Here is a 20,329-nt window from a genome sequence, read left to right as displayed (position 1 = left end):
AATCCGTTTTCTGTTGTTTGGGGGATTTGTTGCTCCCTCTTCCTTTTCTGAGCTATCTTTTGATTAGAAAGCACCGCCCTTGATTAATGATGGCTCTCAGGTTTGCGTTTTCAGTTCCCCTCAAATGAAAGCATGCTTGTTATGAAGTAGTAAAATAAACGAGTGTTGTTTTTGTTTTAGTTTCACCCATGAATTATTAGACTTAATTTATGTTGCTATTTGCACTGCCGAGTTGAATTTAATCACCCAGTGATATTTTTATGAGGCTGCCAGATGATTAATAAATAATTTTTTAAAACTGATCATACATTGGGTAGATGAGCTTTACCCGAAGAACTGGTGTTATTATTCCTGGGCTGGAAGAGGAAGGGCCGGCTTGGCTTAGGGAAAGCCTCATTGTTTTTCCTCCTTGAGCTGATAGAGATCTTTTTCTGTGGGGGGTTTCAGGATGCCCTCAGTGACCTTTCTGCTGCTGAAAGGGACACCTGTGCTTCCTCTGAGGTTGATCCCATTTCGCTGTAAAGTGCAGAATTATTTTTTTTCTAAAAGGAAATATTCTGTTAAGTTAATGGATATTAGGGAGGGGAAGATCTGGGTTGAGATGGGGGAGGAGAATATGATCAAAATATATTGGATATATTTTTAAATTAAAAAATAGTAACAGAGATTAATGGTATGTTTCTAATGATGGGTTTGCATACATGCACGAAAGTATCTTCAGATGAGTCAATTCTAAAGAAACAGGCATCAAGGTTGGAAGGATGGCTCAGTGGTTAGGAGTGCATGCTGCTTTTGTAAAGGACCTGAGTTCAGTTCCCTGCATACATGTCAGGCAACTCAGAAATGCCTATAACTCAAGATTTCAGGAATTTGCTTCCTTTGGTCTCCACTGGTACCTGGACTCATGTACACACAGTCAGTTTCTCTTTCTCTCTCTGTCTCTCTGTGTCTCTGTGTCTCTGTCTTTCTCTCTCTCTCTCTCCCTCCCTCCCTCCCTCCCTCCCTCCCTCCCTCCCTCCCTCTCTCTCAACATACACACCCACATAATTAAAAATAATACAAACAAGTCTCAAAAAAGGAACAGATATCAAGAGTTGAGCGATGACTTTATGATAAAAAGCAATAGCTTCCCAACAGACCAGGTCATAATCACCATCTGGAGAGCCTTTTGACATCTAATTTCTATTTTGGACCTAATTTCTATTTTTCAATGGTAGTAGACAATATTGAATTAGTTGGAATAATTTTAATAACTTGTTATGAAATGGCTACTTTAGTAATATTTCAATAAATTTTAAAAATAGGAAATGCTTGAAATTGTATTGCAGATAAGTGTTTACTATGTTTAACAACACGTTTTAAAAACGTCCTTCATGTTAGTACCATTTTATTCTATAAATTCATATATTATATCAGAAAGTAATATCATCTTGAAACTAGGGTGTGGTTACGAAGCAAGAAGGGAAATTAGTAGTATACAGGAGTAGCAGCAACTATAACGGTGACAACAACAATGTCCCTGACGCTCTTTACTGCTGCAGGCTTGCTAAACTAAGGACAGTTGAGCTCATGTCTTATTCTGCTTTAGTTTGTTCTCTCTGTTGTGGAGTTCAGAACATTTTCTATTTGTTAATGGTAAGGTGCTTTATTTTGGTTTGGCCTTAGTTTGTTGTGCTGTCAAACAAAAAGTTAAAAAGGGCACACTTTCTTTGCTATGGCTCGCTTATTTAGGGCCCTCTTTCATCTCCATTTACATATGACATTGTTCCAGTTGAGAAGAACAAATGGCCTATTTACAAATTGTGCAGTCAATATTTCTAAAACTTATAATGGATTGGTGCTCAAATAAAGGGCAGCAGTAAAGGTTAGTAGGCTTATATGTGATTTTCCTGTGGGGTCCTGGGAACACAAAGTACTTATTACTTGAGAACAAAGAACCTTAGAGTTAAAGGTAAGTCACCATGTCTATGATACGACTAATAATAGGTCCCCAAAGGAAAGAAAAGGGAGAAAACATGTTCATAGCCTAGTCTTAACTAGGTGTATTGTGTGTTTTCTTCTTCCTGTCATTTATATTAAAAGTCAAACACTCTCAGCTGCAAAATGAGTAGAAGCTTAGATTATTAATGTTCTGCCTGTAGCTGTTTGTCCTTGATATATGTTTCATTCCTTTATAGGGTAGACAAATTTGTATTGTTCATATCCAATTAAGTTTGTCAACAAAATAGTTCAAAATTATTCATTACTTAGCTTTTTCTGTTTTTCTTTTTCTTTTTTTCCTTTTTCTTTCTTTTCTTTTTCCTCTAGCTTCAAGGGTGCATTAAATTTAGGCCAGAGTGTAAAACCTGCTTCCTAACATTATCTTAAACCTGAACTGTGATACATAAATAACAATTCTAATCTAAGCATTGGTTTGTCTACAAGTTTGCATATCAAGTCAGTGTTGATCTCTATGCAAAGTCAGCTTTACAAGATGAAAATACACTTGTTTGGTCTCTATTTCCTGAAATATGTAGTGGATATCTAGTATAGAAAAAGATGCTCAAATATTATTAGCCACTATAGAAATGACAATGAGATTGGACTTCAGATTTCCTAGTTTCACTATGTAAAAAGAGAGGTAATTACAGATCTTTTAAGGATGCACAGAAATTCAAAACCTTATATGTTTGTTGGTCATGCTATGAAATGATGCAGCCTATTTTGAAAACAATTTGACATCATTTTAAAATGTTACAATACAGAATGAGTTTATTCCCAAGCAATTTGGTATTCACCAAATATTAATGAAAATATAAGTTCAAGAAAAACATGTTCACGTGTATGTGAGTGTTCATAACATCCTAATTTGTAATGATTCCCAACTCAAATGGAATCCAACTCAAGAGTCCACTGGCTAAGGAATGAGTATGTGCACTCTGCCACGTAAGCAGGATGGAATGCTATTCTATAGCAAAATGAAATGATCTCAAAGACTCAAACACGATGTTGATCCCAGTTGAGTAACTATGAAGCAAAGGCATAGTTGGGACTCACCATCCACCTTGAGAAGTGAGCACAGGCTTGACACCTTCCCCTCTGGTAAATTCCGTTTCTGTTGCTATGTTTGCTTGTTGCTTTAAAGCATCAACCATCCTTCTCTCTCTTTGATGTGGGCAAGGCTTTCAAAAGTATCATGTTGCTGTTGTCTGGTTTTGTACGTTGACCTCCCATCCCTTGTGAAACAGCTTAGGCACCAACGCATTCTCAGATAGCTCCTTCACAAAGGACAATTCATGGTAGCATGTTCATACTTTTTACATTGCACATGCTAGTGGCTGCACCATCTTGATCCTCTCTGCTTCCTGTGTTGAGTTTCAGTTTCCGCCATTGCTGGATTCTTCTGAAGCACTTGGTGTTGCTGACCTCGCCCTCCCTCCTTACTAGTGCAACTCGTGAGCTATTCTTATTCTCCTTGGGGTTTTGGTGTGTTGGCATCTCTTCCTTGGCAGATCCTTAAGATACTGATTTTGCCTGACTTCTCACTGAGAGAGTTCTTGACTGTGTTAGTACATAGCTGGCCACTGTCGTTTTTAGCCCTGTATCCAACAATTTCTGTGCATTTGTTATAATCAAGACTCACTTTGGACACTTGAAACCCATGCTGTTACTGGGCTTGATTTCAATTGGGCAGAGAACAAAGTTCACCATTTTAGGGAGCATTGCAGTGATGGGCTTTGCTGAGAAGGTGCCTATAGGAAGGGCACTCAAAAAGGTGAATGCAAGTAGACGTTTATGGAGGGAAACTTTACCAAGGGAAAGGTGTGTAAGGAATATCCAGAGGGTAAGTTGTCACAGTTGAGACAGAGATGGGGTTGTAGTGGCTACTGTGTAAGGCATACTGATGGAGAAGATCAATGGATTTCAGACCATTGCTTCTACTGAGTAAGATGAGACAATACAGAGGTTTACCAGGAGAGGAATGCAATCAGGGTAGTGTTTTAAGTAAATTCTCAGGCTTCTGTCAGGAGATTATATGATGATGGTGTTTGTATAGCAAAAGAACAGATGTTTTCCTGCATCATAGAATAGTATATTTTAACATCTACTGAACATGTTCACTAGGATTCAGCACATACCAAGTTCATTGCATCTAAAACTAAAACCATGCTCTCTCCCCAGGGCTCTGACATGGAGTTACTCCTTTTCCTGTAACCCGGCTTGACAAAGCCCAGACTTTCCGAAGAAGAGCCAGCTTAGTCTTTTCAGAGGCTTTTTACCTATTTGTTTGCCACGTTGAAGAGAAGGCATTTTAGTCCTTTTGAGTCTCCCTCCCCCCCAGTCTGCTCATCCCTTCTTTTGCACCACCTTTTAGTACTCCATATTAAACTTCTCTTCATTCTCTGAGAGTAAGTAGTTCAGAAGGCTCATTTGGTCCTGCCTGGTGTGTCCCACATTCTTCCTGGTCTGTGGAGTATGTGTTCTCAGTTAAACAAGTGACACCAAGGCTGTATGTGGTATTATAGTCCAGTCACAGACTGCGGTTCATTGACAATTCAATGACTGATTTGTTACGTGACTTCTGTCAAGCCACCTAATGACTTAGCTTTATTTTCTTTATGATAAAAACAGCAAAATCATTTAGGGATGCTTTTAGTGCTATAATATTTCTAAATCCCTTGTTAAACAAACATTGCTCAATAAACAATGTCACCTCCCGGCGACACACTTCAACAAGACAGGCAAGAGGCTTCATACTGTTTATACTTTACATGGGAGTTCATTCTTCTTCTTAAATAAAAGATTACATGTAGGTCTGTGCCTGTCTTTCATGTGTGTGTGAGTACAGATACTCCTGGGGGCAGCAATGTCACTTAGAGCTAGAGTTAGAAGGGATAATATGCACCAGAAATTGGCTTTGTAAGCCGAAGTCTACTCATCTGCAAGAATTACAAGGGCTTAGCCATCTCTCCAGTCCAGGGCTTCGTTCTTTGTGTTGTATAATTCTGTTCATTTGCCACTTGCATGACCTCATGCTGTCATTCCAGCATTCTAAGTGGTTGCACTTCTAGGAGAATCTTCTTTGGTGCCCTTTACCCCCACTACCCCCAAAACCTGTAACCCAGGCAACCGTTTCTCGGTCCCAGATGTCATGCACCCGGAATCACATGCAGTGGCGCTGTGACATGAGTTCTTTTCACTTAGCAGCTGAGTGGGTCGTTTTCCTGGAGTGCCTGCCTGCTCAGCATCTCCTTCACCTCTGTTACTATTGACCTGGCTAAGAGAATGCTTTAGTAGTGGCAGCATTTCTCTTGCAAAAGCAACCACCCACCCTCAACCAATCCTAAAATCATACTCTGCTGTGATAGAATGTTCACCACAGTCCTGGAATACTTAATAACTAAAAAAAAATCAATACATTTAATTTTATTGAAGAGACACATAAAACATACAAAAGAACAATTAAAAAACTTTTCATTGTGTGTATTTCATGAAAATTCTCTGAGGAAGTGAGATAGGTAAAAGGTGAATAAATTAAAATATAAAACAATTTTCAGCTGTCAAGTGGATGTCTATCTTTACATTTCTGAACAATTAATGTTTTGAAATTACTATTGATTGTGTGTTGTTGCTGAATTTTATTTTTAAAATGTCATGATTTCCAAAACAGTAAAAAAACAAAACAAAAAAAAAAAACAAAAAAAAAAAAACCAAAACAACAAAACAGTTTTATTGCATGTACTCATGCTACTATTGCTTAAAATTATGGATATAAGCTTGGTGAGTGTGTGATGATTACAGAGTTTTCCAAATTCTTTTCTTTGTGATAAGTATCTGAAGCCTGGTGGTCTACGTTAGACAGAAATCCCATGTTTGCTAATATGATTTTTATTGGAGTCTACACCTCTTCTTTCTCTACTGCCTGGTTTCCCTAAATGCTTTGTCATACCTGTTTGTAACCCAACCAGAAAGAGCTGATGGCAGGCGCAGGTGCGTGCTGTCGCTTGCTGGCCCTTCCTTACCCTGGTGTCCTGTCTGTGTACCTTAGTAACCTTGCTGGAGTCTCACATGATAGCTGTGTGTTGTAGTGCATGCTGAGTGGGCTTCTGCTTGTTCCGGTTCCTCACTGCCTTCCTCTCTCTCCTCTTCCTTGGCTGAGGAATGTACTACCCAGCCATTAACCATTCCTCCAACTTATACAATAAGGTCTTTGAGAGTAGGAATGTTGTGTCTACCTTTAAGTCTCTCCCAGCAGTGAGTTAGCTAAGTGAAAATGTTAATTGTTGAGTCAAGCATGGGCGATTTGGTATCAGTGGTTCAAAACCCAGTTGTATATAACAATTTTAGGCATTTTACTCATAACAAATTTATTCTTTTATATTAATTGTTTGCCTGTGAATTTTTGTTTTGATTTGTGTTTTTGAGATAAGGTTTCTCTCTGGCTGGCCTGGAACTCACTGTGTAGTCCAGGCTGAACTCAAATTTAGAGAGAGCAGCCTTCCTCTGAAAGGGATTGAAGATGTGTGTGAATATATATGCTTATGGGTAAGGCCAGTTTGCACATGGAGATGAAGCTAAAGATGAGTTTAAGAATCCCTGTCCAGGGGGATGTTGACCAGCCTCTGAGTAGTAAGGAAGGCTGGTGGTTTGGGTTTTGGCTCTGCTACAACAATGTCACATGACCCCAAGTAAACTAACAGCCTAGCTAAGGGTAGCTCTCTAAATTCCTGCACCATATTATTTCCAAAGATTCCTTCATCTGGTTTAATCAAGAAATACAATGTAATAAAGCAAACAATGAGTTATTGCTGGCAAAAGCATGAAAAAACAGAATAATATATCTTCTAAGCATTTCTAATATAAGTATTATATAATATAGATAATGGGAAATGTATGTTACTTATAATCTACATATTGGGATGGCTTGGCTTATCCTTAATCTAAGAGCCCAAAGTAAAATAATTCAAATTGTCAGGAGTGTAAATCTACAAGTCAGTATAACATGTTGACTCACATAATGTTTAGATTACATTTTACTTTCACTCACCAAATACATAATTTATTTGTTTAATATTATACATTCCAATGCATTTCTATCATTCGGCAAGTGAATATAGGAAGAAAAAAAATAAGGTCTCTTTGGCCAATTACTCATTCCCTGAAGCATTTTTAAAATAAGAAGCAATATTAAAACAATTATGAGACTGCTTTCTTATGATCTAGGTCATTCATAATATATATATAACCAAGTTTTGCAAAGCTTAATGGATTGGCATTTAGGTAGGAATTTTATAAAGGTTTAAGATGTCATTGTTTGGACAAAACAAAGGCAGTATTTCCTCTCTTGTCTTCCCCTCCTCCTAGCCTACTTCTCTCCACCTGCTTGAGGAAAGCTGTATTTCTTCAGACAAGCCTCATAATTGCCCCTCTGTGCCTGATTTGGGGCTCAGGAAAGGCCCATAGCATCTGTAAAGCTGGCAGCGAAATGGTATTTCCAGGCAAGCACAGGGTTGCTGGGTAGTGAGCCAATCCACTGCTTTGTCCGAGCAGCTGAGAACCTCGCCGGAGTATTACCACGGTGTTCAGTGACACAGACCTGTGCCATGGGCAGAGAGAGCTCTGAGCAAGTGTGAGGGTCAATATTTATAGACCACTACGTAGCTGCCTTGCCGAGACACACGGAGAAACACGCGGACACGGAGAGAGCCAGGCAAGGAAGAAAACAGTGGCGAGAACTTGAATTTTGAGCATTTTTGTTCTAAAAGGAAATTTCTTTCTGTCAGGTTAACTTCGGCTGAATCACAACCATTTGGCGCTGAGCTATGACAAGAGAGCAAACAAAAAGTTAAAGGAGCAACCCGGCCATAAGTGAAGAGGTAAGGGATTAACCAGTTTAGGCTGGCTTTTACTTGTAAAGCCCACCTCCCTCCCGGTTGGCTGCTCTGCATCAGTGGGCAGAGGGCTGTGGGGCTTGGTACAGCTGTGAGGAGGGGCCGCCTGCTCCCATGAGTGTTCTTGGAGGCGGTGGAGGTTTGTGGACTCCTGTTGAGAATGCATGGCACTTCTTAGTGTCCCGAGTATGGGTGGGTGGCAGCCGCGCTCAAACCCTGATTTCATGCTCTCTCGGCTATCAGACTGAAGCCTGCCTGTCCGTAACTTCCGATTTTACATGATATAAATAGTAAGGCGATAGCGTTAGTTAATTTTGTGACCTAAAGATGGAATGTAGAAAGTTCACGTCAACTCGCAGAGATGTACTTACTAGACAGTATCAGAATGTGGGAATAGGGGATATGGACAATATAGGGTCTTTTTGACAGAACAAAACTTCAGTAGGCAGCTGACTGAAATAGTTACTACTACTTTGGGAAGAGATGAGCCTAGAGTGACAAGAATAGTTTTCTCTGTACAAAGTACCAAAGGCAGAATGTAGGAGGCAGCCCCTGTGCTTGTCCAGATGACTAGCAGTTGGGTTTTTATGAACTGTGTCCCTTTTCGTAATGTTAAACCCGAGTCAGCATCTCTGGCAGTGCATTACACGGGTGTTTTCCTCTTACTGCAGGTAGCAGGTCAAAGGCTTCTCTGTGTGCGTGTATGGCTGTGGTATGCTAGACTGTGCTTATCTCTCTGATCATTCTAAATGCAATAATACTGAAGGACACAGGAACTACTTTATGCTCTGTGCGTTGTTGTTTAGAGCACTCATGAAACCTGTATACTTTTATTATTTATGTCTACTGTATGTGGTTTCAGAAGTCAGTATTTTGCTTCTCTAGAAATAAGGCATTAAGTTCGTGCAAATTGACTAGCAAATTAATGAAAGTTTCCTTGTTTGATTCTTAGCTTGTGGAACTACAAACAAATGCATGATATTTAAACATTTTAGGTTATTTATGTTCTAGGTGATTTTGCGTTCCAGTGAGGTTTTTTTGTACCACTGCTGTATGTATTTAAGTTGAAAACAAAACTTATTCTGCCATGGAATTTAAATGATAGTCCAGTAGAGATATAAGGGAGAGCTAATACGTGGCACAGGTTGATATAGGGTTAACATACAGAAAGGATCTAGTTTTGAAATATGATGGGCCGTATCAAAATTGCAGCTGGAATAGCTCTAAATGAAAAGTGAGTCTCTTTGAACAAGACCAAAACTTACTGGTATTATTGATATTTGATCTTTTTGTGTAGCCATGACCGATCTGGTACTGGGTGTTCATGCTATACTAGTCTCCACCTCAGCTTCCTGGTATGAAGTGTCATGACCATACCCAAAGTGCATGCATTATTTTGGTAGGGGTGTCTAGAGAGGGTTTCTCTGTGTCACCCTGGCTGTCCTGGAACTGGCTCTGTACACTAGGCTGACCTTAAGTTCAGAGATCTGCCTGCCTCTGCCTCCCAGAGTGCTGGGATTAAAGACGTTCTCCACCACTGTCTGGCTGCATAATTTTAAAAAAGGTTTCAAAATTATCAGTTGCAGGATATATATATATAGGCTGTTTCCATATTCTACCTGTTGTGAGAAAGCATTCCTGAACGTGAATTAGCAGATGTCTCTGTACTAGGATACAGAGTTTCTTGGGAATATGCCCAGGCGTTGTAGGCCTGGGTCATGTGACAACTGTCTCCTTTGCTCTATGAGGAACCTCAGCACTAATTTCTACCACTGTGACTGTATCAGGTGGCATTGCCACCAACAGTGGACAGGTGTTTTTCCACATTCACACCAGCATTTTTTTTCAAGCTTAGCCATTCTGAATGGAGAAAAAACAAATCTCTAAGTACTTTTAATTTACCTGATTGGTAAGGAGGATGAATAGTGAAAATATTCCTTAGCTATTTGTATTTCTTCTTTTGAGAACTCTCTTTTGAGTTCCATGTTCTATATTTTAATTGGGTTGTTTGTCTTTGTGGTATTTGTTGTTGTTGTTGTTTTTTTGAGGGGTTGTTTCTTTGTCTAGTTTTGGGGGTTTGTGCATTCGTTGGGTACTAACCCTCTGTCAGCTATATAGGTGATAATGATTTTCCCATTCCGGAGGCTGCCTCTTCACTTGAATTATGTCCTCTCTACAGAACCTTTTTAGTTTCATAAGGTTCCATTTGTCGATTATTGGTCTCAATGCCTGTACTTCCAGAGCCCCATTTAGTAGTCCTTTATTAATTTAAAGGCTGAGCTAATCCACCTATTTTCTTAAAGTTTATGTTAACATTTAATGCTTGGTTTCCTCAAAATCAGTGTGTATTTTTATTTGTTTGAGAATTTTCCCTTCAGTTTGAGAATACGATACGTGTCGTTTATGTTTTATAATATTGTTTATTTTGAAAGCATACCGTGGTGGATCTAGATGGGACAATGGAAACTAAGTCCGCTAATGAATTTTTCTTTGCTACATGGTGAAGATTTTGATTTCTTCTGCATTAAGTGTTCTCTTTGTTTGTTGTTGTTGCTGTTGAATGCATCATTTTTATTGAACCCTTTTTTATAAGTTTTCTTTTCAGTCCTCCTTATAACTTTGTCTCTGAAGTTCCATGTTGACTCTTTACTGAAAGAAAAAAAGCATGAAAAATAAGTCAGAGAAGGATTTTCCTTCAAGTTTAGGAGAAAAGAGTAGAAATTTTGGTACTGGTTGATAATGCCTAAAATGGGCTATATTTGAGTTGAAGACTAATTGAGTATTTTAAAACTTGAGATACTTTCTCAGTATTATTTTTGGCTTTTGATAAATCCTCCTATTAATTGCTAATCACATTTCTAAATACCATTTTTATTAGGAATATTATAAAATATTGAGAAACATGGAGTCTTTTGCATTATGCATCCACTTAAGCAATATTGAATTAAACCGTAAATATGAATTAGACACTTCTTAATGGGCCCATCCTCCCAGTCCTGTTTTTCATACCGCACATCATCTACCACAGCATGCTTGGTGGAGACTGTCGACACTCTGATATACAGCACATTCCTGCAGAGCTCCTCCCACCTGGCTTTTCAGTGTCCCCAAAAGGCCATGATTCTTGGAAGCTTTGAGCTTTTCTGATGTTGTTAGTTCTTTTGTTCTATACTCACCTTCTGCCTCTCCTTCTGGAATGTTACCTACATCTGTCCTGCCAACCCAGGAAGCTCATGGGTTGGTCTAGCCATCCATCAACCTTTGCCACAGCACTTGAGGAACCTCAAGTTACAATGGTTGTCTTGCATGAGACATTAAATGTATTTTTAAATAGCCCCTTTGTATTAACACTGTTTAAAACATCGATTACTCTAATGGACAGAAAGCTTGTCAAGAAGGAATAAGGGTAGTAACCATATTGTAAAAATATTTTGCTTACTTTTTTAGTATCAATTATATGGGAGAGAGAGAGAGGTAGGGAAGAGAGAAATTAATCATATATGATCATGTATAGTGAACATACCCACACAAGTATGTATTTGTTGTAAAGACATACAAAATAACAATGACTAGCAAAAATAAATCCAGAATATATCGACCCCAAGTGTTTGCTCAATCATATTGGTCAAATCTGTCACAGTAGCTGATAAATTGCTTGTGCAGTGCTGAATGCCGTGATGTCGTAAAGGATTTCCTCCATGGACAATAGCCCCCTTCCCAAGGGCCCAGTGCTCCAGGGGAGAGTAGGTCTGTCTTGTGTTTGGGAAAACTAGACTGGCAGGATGGAGCTGCTTTCAGTGGTCCCAGGAAAGGTGTTCCTTCAGTAGTATTTACTCTTGCAGAGTTAGCTAGGGACTTTAGGAAATAACACAAAAGCATGGCCGAAGAGTTCTCCAACACGAAAGGTGATACTGCAGTTAAGGCAGAGGAAGAATTTACTTCTCAAAATAGAAATGTTGAAAGAAAGGGAAGTCAGTGTTTAAAAAAGTTGAGAAATAACAGCTGTTCCTTTAAGCTCCGAAATTCACTAAAAATAAAAATTACTTTGCATTTAATTGTGTTTTGTTTACGCAGAATGCTTAAAGTACTTGTCTGAGCTACTTCATATTTACCATTGACAAACACCAACCTTCACGGACAATTTAGAGCAACTGAGTTTTCCCAGTTCCAAGTGTTTGTCCTGCTTGGTGCTTTTGACAATTGTTTTCACTACTATGTTAGCCTTAAAAACCTCTTGCAGACATTAAATATGACTCCTGTTTGCTTAGCCTTGACTTGTATCTGTCTGCGGAATGAAAACAATATTGGTATTTTCAAAGGAAAATGTAGTGACTTTTTAATTGCTTAAAATAGACCATTAGTCAGTTGAAATTTCTTTTCAGATAGATTTTTTTTCCCACATAACTGTTCTGTGGGAGAGACGCTTGACCTGGAAGAAATGCCATTTCTAAAAGTTTACAGGTATAATCGTTATAGCTCTGTCTGGCATATCAAATGATATGAGACGACTGGGAGAAGAGAGGTTTCTTGGATCATGGGTGAGGCCATGTACCTGCTTCTCATTAGTCAGTGAAGACAGAAACACAAGCTTGTCTCAATATAATCTCAAAGACTACAGCAAGACCAAATCCCTAAACTCCATCCCTGCCGCTGAGAGAAGGTCAGAGAACTTTGTGGTTGAAGTGTGCAGGAAGTTTCTTTGCCTTTTGTTTCTTTTTCACCAAATCGATATTTGTTTTATTTTATTACATTAGCAGCTTGCCTTACCAGTCAATATTTTCTATAATTATGCACGGTATGCAATTCGTAAAATATGTTAACTTCTAAATTGGAAGCTTTTTATGTTAAAGATGGGCAAATGTATGAGAAATTTTGTCAACCTTGACAAACTTCATTTTCAAGTATATAATTACAATGTAAATCACAAAGGAAAGAAATCCCTACATTTAAAGATAGAATATGATTTTTTTGGTCTGATTATACTTTTTCTATATTTATTCTACATATTTTATTTAAAAATTAATTTGTAAAATTCTATGTTTGAACTGTATTAAGCTTTGTATTCTTTCTTATTTCTGAAAATTAAATCTTATAATTTCTGTTCTCAGAGGAGCTAAAGTACTTTTTCACTCATAACTATACTTAAAATATTTTTGGAATGGCATTTTCTTCTTTTCTCTCCTGGTTTTCCCATTTTTCTTGGTAGTACATCCCACAAACATTTTTCTTGCTCCAAGAAAATATGGCAAATACATGTAAAACAAAAGTAATAAAATGAAAATTATTTTTATTGTAGCTTAGGAAATCTAATAGGGAAGTGAACAGCTGTATCATTTATAACTGCTTTGAAGTTGATTTATTTCTTGAATTTTGGGGAGGTGAAAGCTTTGAATAAGATTAAAAACCATGTTTTCTAGAATAAAATGAATTCTGTCTATAACTTAAAAGAAAATACATTTTTTAAAAAATAATTCAGGCTTCATCAATGAGTTAGCTAGCATTCCTTTTCAATATCATGGAATAGTTGAGAATTATTGATATTAATATTTCTAAGGAGTGGTAGAGTCAACAGTGAATCCATTTGGGCCTTTACTTTTAGCTAAGACATTCTGAAAAAAAAATTACTCAAATCTAATTGGTGGTTATAGATCTGTTTCAATTTTTCTCACCTTCACTTAATTTGGTAAAGTCATACACATCCAGAAATTCATTTATTTCTTTTTGATTTTCCAAATTTGTGAAATATGTTTGATCAGTATGTCCTTAAGATTTTCTGAATTGTGTTGGTATCTGTTATAACAGGAAAGAAGCTTATATGATCATCTCTATTATGAACATAAATGGGAAAATCTCAGTAACATAGTTGAAAACAGAATCCAGGACACATGAAAACATATTATTAAATATGGTTGTGTTGACTTCCTTCCCCAAATCCTGGGATGGTATAACATGCATAATCCAGCAAATGTAATTCTTCATTTCAGTGAACTATAGCTAGCACATGATTCTTTCAGTGAATGGAAGAAAGGCTTTTAACTACTCCAGTATCCTTTCATGATTAAAAATCTCTGAAGTGAATAAAAGAAACACATTTCCACATTTTGAAGGCCATATATTGCAAACCTATAGCCAACATTTTCCTAAATTGGAAAAAACTCGAAGCATTTCCACTAATGTCGGGTTACAAGGAAAGGTGTCTAGTTTGTCATTTGTTATTCAACTTAAAATTTTGGAGTCTTCTCTACAATACTAACATACAAAGAGGGAAAGAAGTCAGCATACTCTAATTTGCAGTTGATACAGTTCTTTAAATAAGAAACTCTGCAGACAATTAAAAAAAAAAAAAAACCTCTCAGTTCTGATGAACACCTTCAGTAGAAGATGCTAAGACAGAAAATTAACTCACTAAAATCAGTATCCTTCCTGTAAAGTGGTAACATGCTGAGAAATAAATCAGAAAAGCAATTCCATGCACAGCTGCCTCAAATACAGTAAAATGCCATAGAATAAACCTAACTAAAGATGTAAAAGTCCCGTATGATGAAAACTCTAAAACACTGAAGAAAGAATTTGAAGAAGATCCAAGAAGATGATGTATCACACAAGCAGAAAAACAAAGAAAGAAAGACAGACAAACAAAGAACACTAACAAGTTTATGACCCAAGACCCATAGGCTTATGGTCAACACTGATTGAACTCTACCAATTGGAGACGATGGTGATGATGACAATGACGATGATCAGGACGATTATGTCTAGGACAGCTCCTACTGCTTAATGGTTACATGAAGTTGAGGTGTCTCAGAGGGTATCAGAGGGGAGTAGGAGGTTGATGTTATTAAAAAAAATAAAAGTATCAAACATGATTGATACTTTTATTAGTTCCTTGATTGTTTTATTCAATATGTTTTAATCATGTTTACCTACTCCCCAACATTTTCTTCAACTGGCACCCCTTCACTACTTGCCTGTCTTGTGCCTTTTAAAGACCACCTTGGTCTTAAAATATCCTTGCATATGCAATCTGTTGCTGGAGAATGGTTGACCTACCATGGGCTACAATTTTCCTTCTCCCTGCAGCTAATAACTGCCAATAAATCAAATTTGGGGTGGGATTCTGTGCTCAGTTCTTGTCTCTGTGTTAGGATTTGGTCTGGCTTGGCCTGCACAGGTTTTATGCATGATACCAAAATTTCTATGAGTCCATATGTGTACTTGCCCTACTGTGTCCAGAAAATAATATTTCTTGATAATCGTCCACCACTTCCGATTCTTATACTTGTTCCACTTTCTCGTCTGAAGTTATTCCTGAGTCTTGGGAGAAGGGATGAGGCTTATATATTCTTCAAGGACTGAGGTTTCTGCAGTCACTTAGTTTTTGCACGTTGGTTAGTTGTGAGTCACCTTCTACAGTAATTAGAATCTTCTCGGATGAAGGATAAGTGATTCACTAATCTATGGATATAACAATACGTCATTGCATGTTTTGTAAGTTTTCCTCACTCCTATGACCTGTCAAGTCATAGAGTTTTTAGTCTAATATTGGTGCCAGGTGTGACTCTTATCCTGTAATGGCAGAACTGGAGTTCAGTCAGAGATTGGTTGGTTATTGACATGATGCTCACGTCACTGTTGCATAAGTGGGCGTCTCCTGCTAGGTCAATCACTGTTTCAGCTTGCAGGGTTCAAGACTGGTGGTGCTTCATTTCTTCTTCTGGTAGCTTGCATAGCCAGCCCTTCCAAAGCCCAGGGTAAGCTAACTCTTAGAGACAGAGCTTTCAGGTTTTTCTCTGCTTGACCTCATCATGTTCGATGAAGAAATAACTTAAAATGATTATCAGCTGTAGGTTCAACTGGGTCGTACTATCAAAGGTTTCCCTGAATAGCCAGGGCCTTGTCATTGCTATCTGCTTACCTCAGCCCGCCAGGTGCTGGTATTACAATTCTGCTTTGCCATGCTCACCCATGGAGAAGTTGTTTCATGACTAACTGAATATTAAGCCCAACCCCAGCCTGTGACTGTGCTCTTGTCCTTCCAGTACCTTTTAGATTACTGAAGGAAATTCCATGACCTTCGAGTAAGCACACACCTTTGGATTGCTGCCTTTTTGCTCTGGGTTTAAATTGCCCACTTTTAAAATCTTTTTTTATTTTTTTCCTGAAGGTACTTACAATTCTTTTTGAAATCTGTACTAATAAAAGTTATATTTATTTTGATTTTTATTTTCATTACTGCTGAACTTGAATTTGAGGGGATTAATTAGTTATGCCAGTTTTTTCTTCTGTATCTATTTATGCTTTCTGCAGAGGTTGTATTACTCTCTTTTGTTTACAGTAGTACTCTTTAAAAGATGAAATCAGATAATTCCGAGTCTAAGTGCTCTTTGGAGCCCCTTTCTTAGCAACTGCATTCATGTTCTCTTCATTACTTTAAAAATTCAGTTTCTTTGTTTTGAAATCAAAACACATCCTGGGATATCTTTATTTTCAGAAGTAATTAGAATTTTCTTCATCTCCATCGAAGCATGGAGAGCTCTTTCATATCCAGAAATAGTAAAGTTGAATTTAATCACAGCCACTATGGTCCACAAGGACTTTATTAATCAAGTTTCTTTGTTTATACCTCTGTGGGATCATTACCCATTTCCATATTCTGTGTGAGGCCATCTTTGCTTCATGATCCTAAAGTCCTGTTTTAAATCTCTGTGCTGCCTTTCAATTTGTATTGCATTTACACTTTTATAAGTATGGACTAAAAATATGTTTCTTGTTAAATGACACTTAGGCATTAGAACACGTTACAGTAGTTGCATTGGCATGGCTCTTGAAAAGACTGTAGACCAGAGAATATACATAATGCTTATATTAAAGAGGACTTTTTCAGAAATATTATTTTTGTGAGAAATTATACAGGAAAAATAGCTACTATTAAGTGTCTCCCTGTAAGCTTAGGGTTGGGGAGGGGGGTTGGAGACCCCTGCATTCAGGTCTTTGGAATTGTTTCTGGAAGACATAGATATTTAGAAGGCCTTTCTTTCTGTTGCAGTCTGTTGTGTCAGACTCCTTGTAAGGTTCAGTGTGCAGGGGCAACTGCCTCAGTGGTACATTCCTGGCTGTTTATATCGTGTTCATCTGGTCATCAGGAAATAAGATATTGATAGTGACATGATTTCAGTTTCTTAAAACTACAAGTATTTGTCAAGGTAGAAAGTCAATTAAAAGTCTGGTGAGGTTTTAATAAATTGCTTCCTTGACACATTTTCCTGTTTGGTAACTGTGTTACTGGTGGTAATTGATGCCCAAAGCTGATATGAGATCAAAGTCTGATTCACAAATCCACCTGGATGCATGTAGAACACATATCTGGCCAACTGTCTATGTCCTGTTTTTGCTGTAATACTAACATACTTCATGTATTTGGGCATTTCTTTAGACACATTTATCTGGGATAAGCTATGACTAGCTCTGAATCATGTACCAGCTGGACAGAGCATGCTGTCAGTCCCTCCTGTTGTCTTGCAGGTTTAGATGCATTTGATTATTCTGATATGAGGTTTCCTGTGTGCAGTTTAACCTTTACCTTCCTCTGCTCTCTAGGAACTTTATTTGAAAGGATGCGAGGCAGCAAATGACATGAAAAATGAACTTTATTTCTACATCAAGTTCAATAATCTCTTGCCCTTTTTGGAGATATTGAGCTAGATATTGAAGAAATAAAAAGAAAGATTACAATGAAGAAAAGCTCTGTTGATTTTCACCATGATTGTTTTGGTCCTATATTTAGAAGAAATAACTTAAAATGTTTACCAGTTGTAGGTTATTTGAAATGTTTGTCATTGCAAAATCAGTTTTACACTATTTCTCTTATTGTGGTGATCCAAACGTTTTGCAGTAAATATGTGTATGCATTTCATGACCAAGAAAGATTCAGTACAACTGGTGAAGTAAGAGTTTAAAAAAAAAATCCCACATGTTTTGGCCTGGCTGCTTAGTTCTAAAATTTTGCCATCTTCTTCATGATATATGAAACAGTAAGTAAGTAAGTAAATATTCATTTATATCAAGGTATACTAGGAGAAATAATTAAGCGGCCAAAGCACATCATCAAAAAATTCTGAGAATATTATCTAACCTCCTTTCTGCAAACTGAGAAAAGAATGTCATGATTTTAGTGGGAGAACACTTGTATGGAATGAAGGGAATTGGTGGGAGTCTACTTGGAGAGCGACAGGGTTATCACACAGAGATTTGAACTAGAGTGTAAGGTAGAACTAATACTGTCTTAGATGTTTGCATAAGCTGTGTTAGTACGTAAGCACAGAGTCTTTAAGGAACACAGGGCCATTCTAAGAAACTTCTGAAGACCTGAAACTCAGAGGGGCAAGGTAAAGTACTGAGAGTGAGATGTGTACATTTATATGAACTGTGTCAGCATCCTGATTCTCTTTACCCCTCTTCACTCCATCCATCTGCCAAGCCATACTATCTGCTTCACCTGTAATGCCTCATCTACATAGGCCATCATGACTTCCACAAAGCCCCATGAGTCTTGAATGCAAATAGAAGACAAGATGTTTTAACTCCGTCTTTTTGCAGAACACAGTGTTTCAAGCTAATTATTAACAACATGCTCCTTGTTATTGTGCAGGTGTTCCTAAGGTGGATTCTCGGAGTGTCAGCTGTCTCTAAGATCCATTTGTATTTTATTAATTAGTGTTGATATCTTAGCATGCCCTGGCGCTGTTCTTGTAGTGTGGTGAGATTGTGTCTTTGCCTTTCTGGCCTTTGATTCTTCATGGATTCAGATTTCTTGAGCTCTTCATCTCTCATGAGTCCAGATGCAGAACACTCCAGTCTGGCTTTTTGTATTTCTTTTTGCCTATACTGTTTCTGGAAATACTGAAGAGGACTTCCCACCTCCCCATCTCAGATGCATCCAGGCCACCCCTGTGAGCCAGCACTAACCTCCCAGCCTCCTTTTGTTCACAATGCCCCCCATGCTGTGGTTCTCCAGAGCCCCACATCCTTAGAGCTTTCCTGTTTCCAGGCAGGTTCCTTAAACTGAAAAGTGAGGAGACCTGGAATCATGGCAGTTAACCAATGCGCTCAAGATTTTACTACTGCTGTTGATAACCTTCTGGGCTAGAAGGTTTTGTCCAGTACCCATCATTGCTGTATTATATGTGGGCCCTGACAGTATACAGTTCTGTAAAGTGAAAGTGGACATGTGTTTTCCCACCCACCTTTGCTTACGACTTGCCTTTGTTTTGAGACTCCCCAGTATAACAGAATTCTCTCTTCTAGTTATAACTCTTTTCTCTGGAGTCCTATCTGCCAGCAAGGCTGATAGATCTGGGCAGAGGAGGGGGGGCTACCTGGATATTTATCAAGCTTTAATGAGAAACGTCAATGTCTGAGGCTCCAGTCCAGTTGCCAGGTGCAACTTGCCAAGTCTGTCTCCTACCTCAAGAGCACATTCATTTTAAAAGGTCTTATTTCCACCCTGAAAAACAAGCTTTAAAATTCTCTGCGATTCATTTGCAGATTCAGCCCATAAGACAATAATCAGTTATTCAGAGAATTTCAAGATCATCTTATCTGCTTCTATCATCTTTCTTCCATCCTTGTTTGTTTGTTTGTTTGTTTTTCTTATATGCATATATGTCATACACCATAAATTTTTACAAGGCTGGTTATGCTACATACTTAAGAACTATTACATGGATCAGTTGTGAATTATTTTTAGATGGCTCCTCTACCCTTACTTAAGTCTGATTGCCCACTGGTCAGGTAGAGGGTAGTGTTAATATATGGGCCTCCCAAGTGATGATATTGTTGCTATAAATGCCATGACTGGCTTGCTTTTCTAGATAGTGGCCAGAACAGTTGTTATGGTTCCAAAAATGTGAGTCTGTGCTAAACCTGGATGCCAGGATGGACCCAAGGTCACTTTGTTAGGTGTTGTTAGGTTGATAAACCAGTTTCTGAATCGGCAATGGGCTACATTCGTTTTGACTTAATGATGGGGTGTGTTGTCAGAAGTTCAGAGATGGGTGACTTGCCACTATACAAACATGATAGAGTGTGTCTGCAGTGGCAGTTTGCTTTCCTGAAGGTCTGGAATTAGTCTGAACACCATCTTCTGTGCCTTCCATCATTGATAAATCACCTCTTATGGGTGTGTGACTATAACTGATTACAGGCTGTCTAGATTCCTTTTTTTTAAAATGTGTTTATTCATATGTAATAATGTAAGAGGTATGTACCCAAGGGCCCACAAAGAGTCTGGTTTGGGTCCTCTTTCCCTTCCGTTAATGTTTTGATGTCCTTTATATCTGGAAACATTCATATCTATTAAATGAATGAATGAATGAATGAATGAATGCCTGGTACAGGTTGAACTTCAAAGCAAGTCAAGTGCCTCTGCTCCTTGGGAAGTGGCTTGGTTCATATGAAGT

General features: G+C 38.1%; 1 protein-coding gene across 7 annotated transcripts in view; it reads left to right on the top strand.

Annotated features, from left to right (window-relative positions):
• The window catches only part of Bmpr1b (bone morphogenetic protein receptor, type 1B), a 332,451-nt gene that overhangs the window by 179,809 nt on the left and 132,313 nt on the right, over nucleotides 1-20,329 (top strand). For 5 of the 7 annotated variants that reach the window (XM_006500940.4, XM_006500942.2, XM_006500939.4 and 2 more), the window contains one exon: nucleotides 7,764-7,856. The exons of 1 other annotated variant lie outside the window; for it this stretch is intronic. The gene's annotated coding sequence lies outside the window, so the exon portion shown is untranslated. Of the gene's footprint in view, nucleotides 1-7,512; nucleotides 7,857-20,329 lie in introns of those variants that run through there. One more of the 7 variants, NM_007560.4, reaches the window with a different exon arrangement.

This window comes from Mus musculus, chromosome 3 (assembly GCF_000001635.26).
Source record: "Mus musculus strain C57BL/6J chromosome 3, GRCm38.p6 C57BL/6J".
NCBI lineage: Eukaryota > Metazoa > Chordata > Mammalia > Rodentia > Muridae > Mus > Mus musculus.
This window is presented reverse-complemented; position numbering and strand designations above follow the sequence as displayed.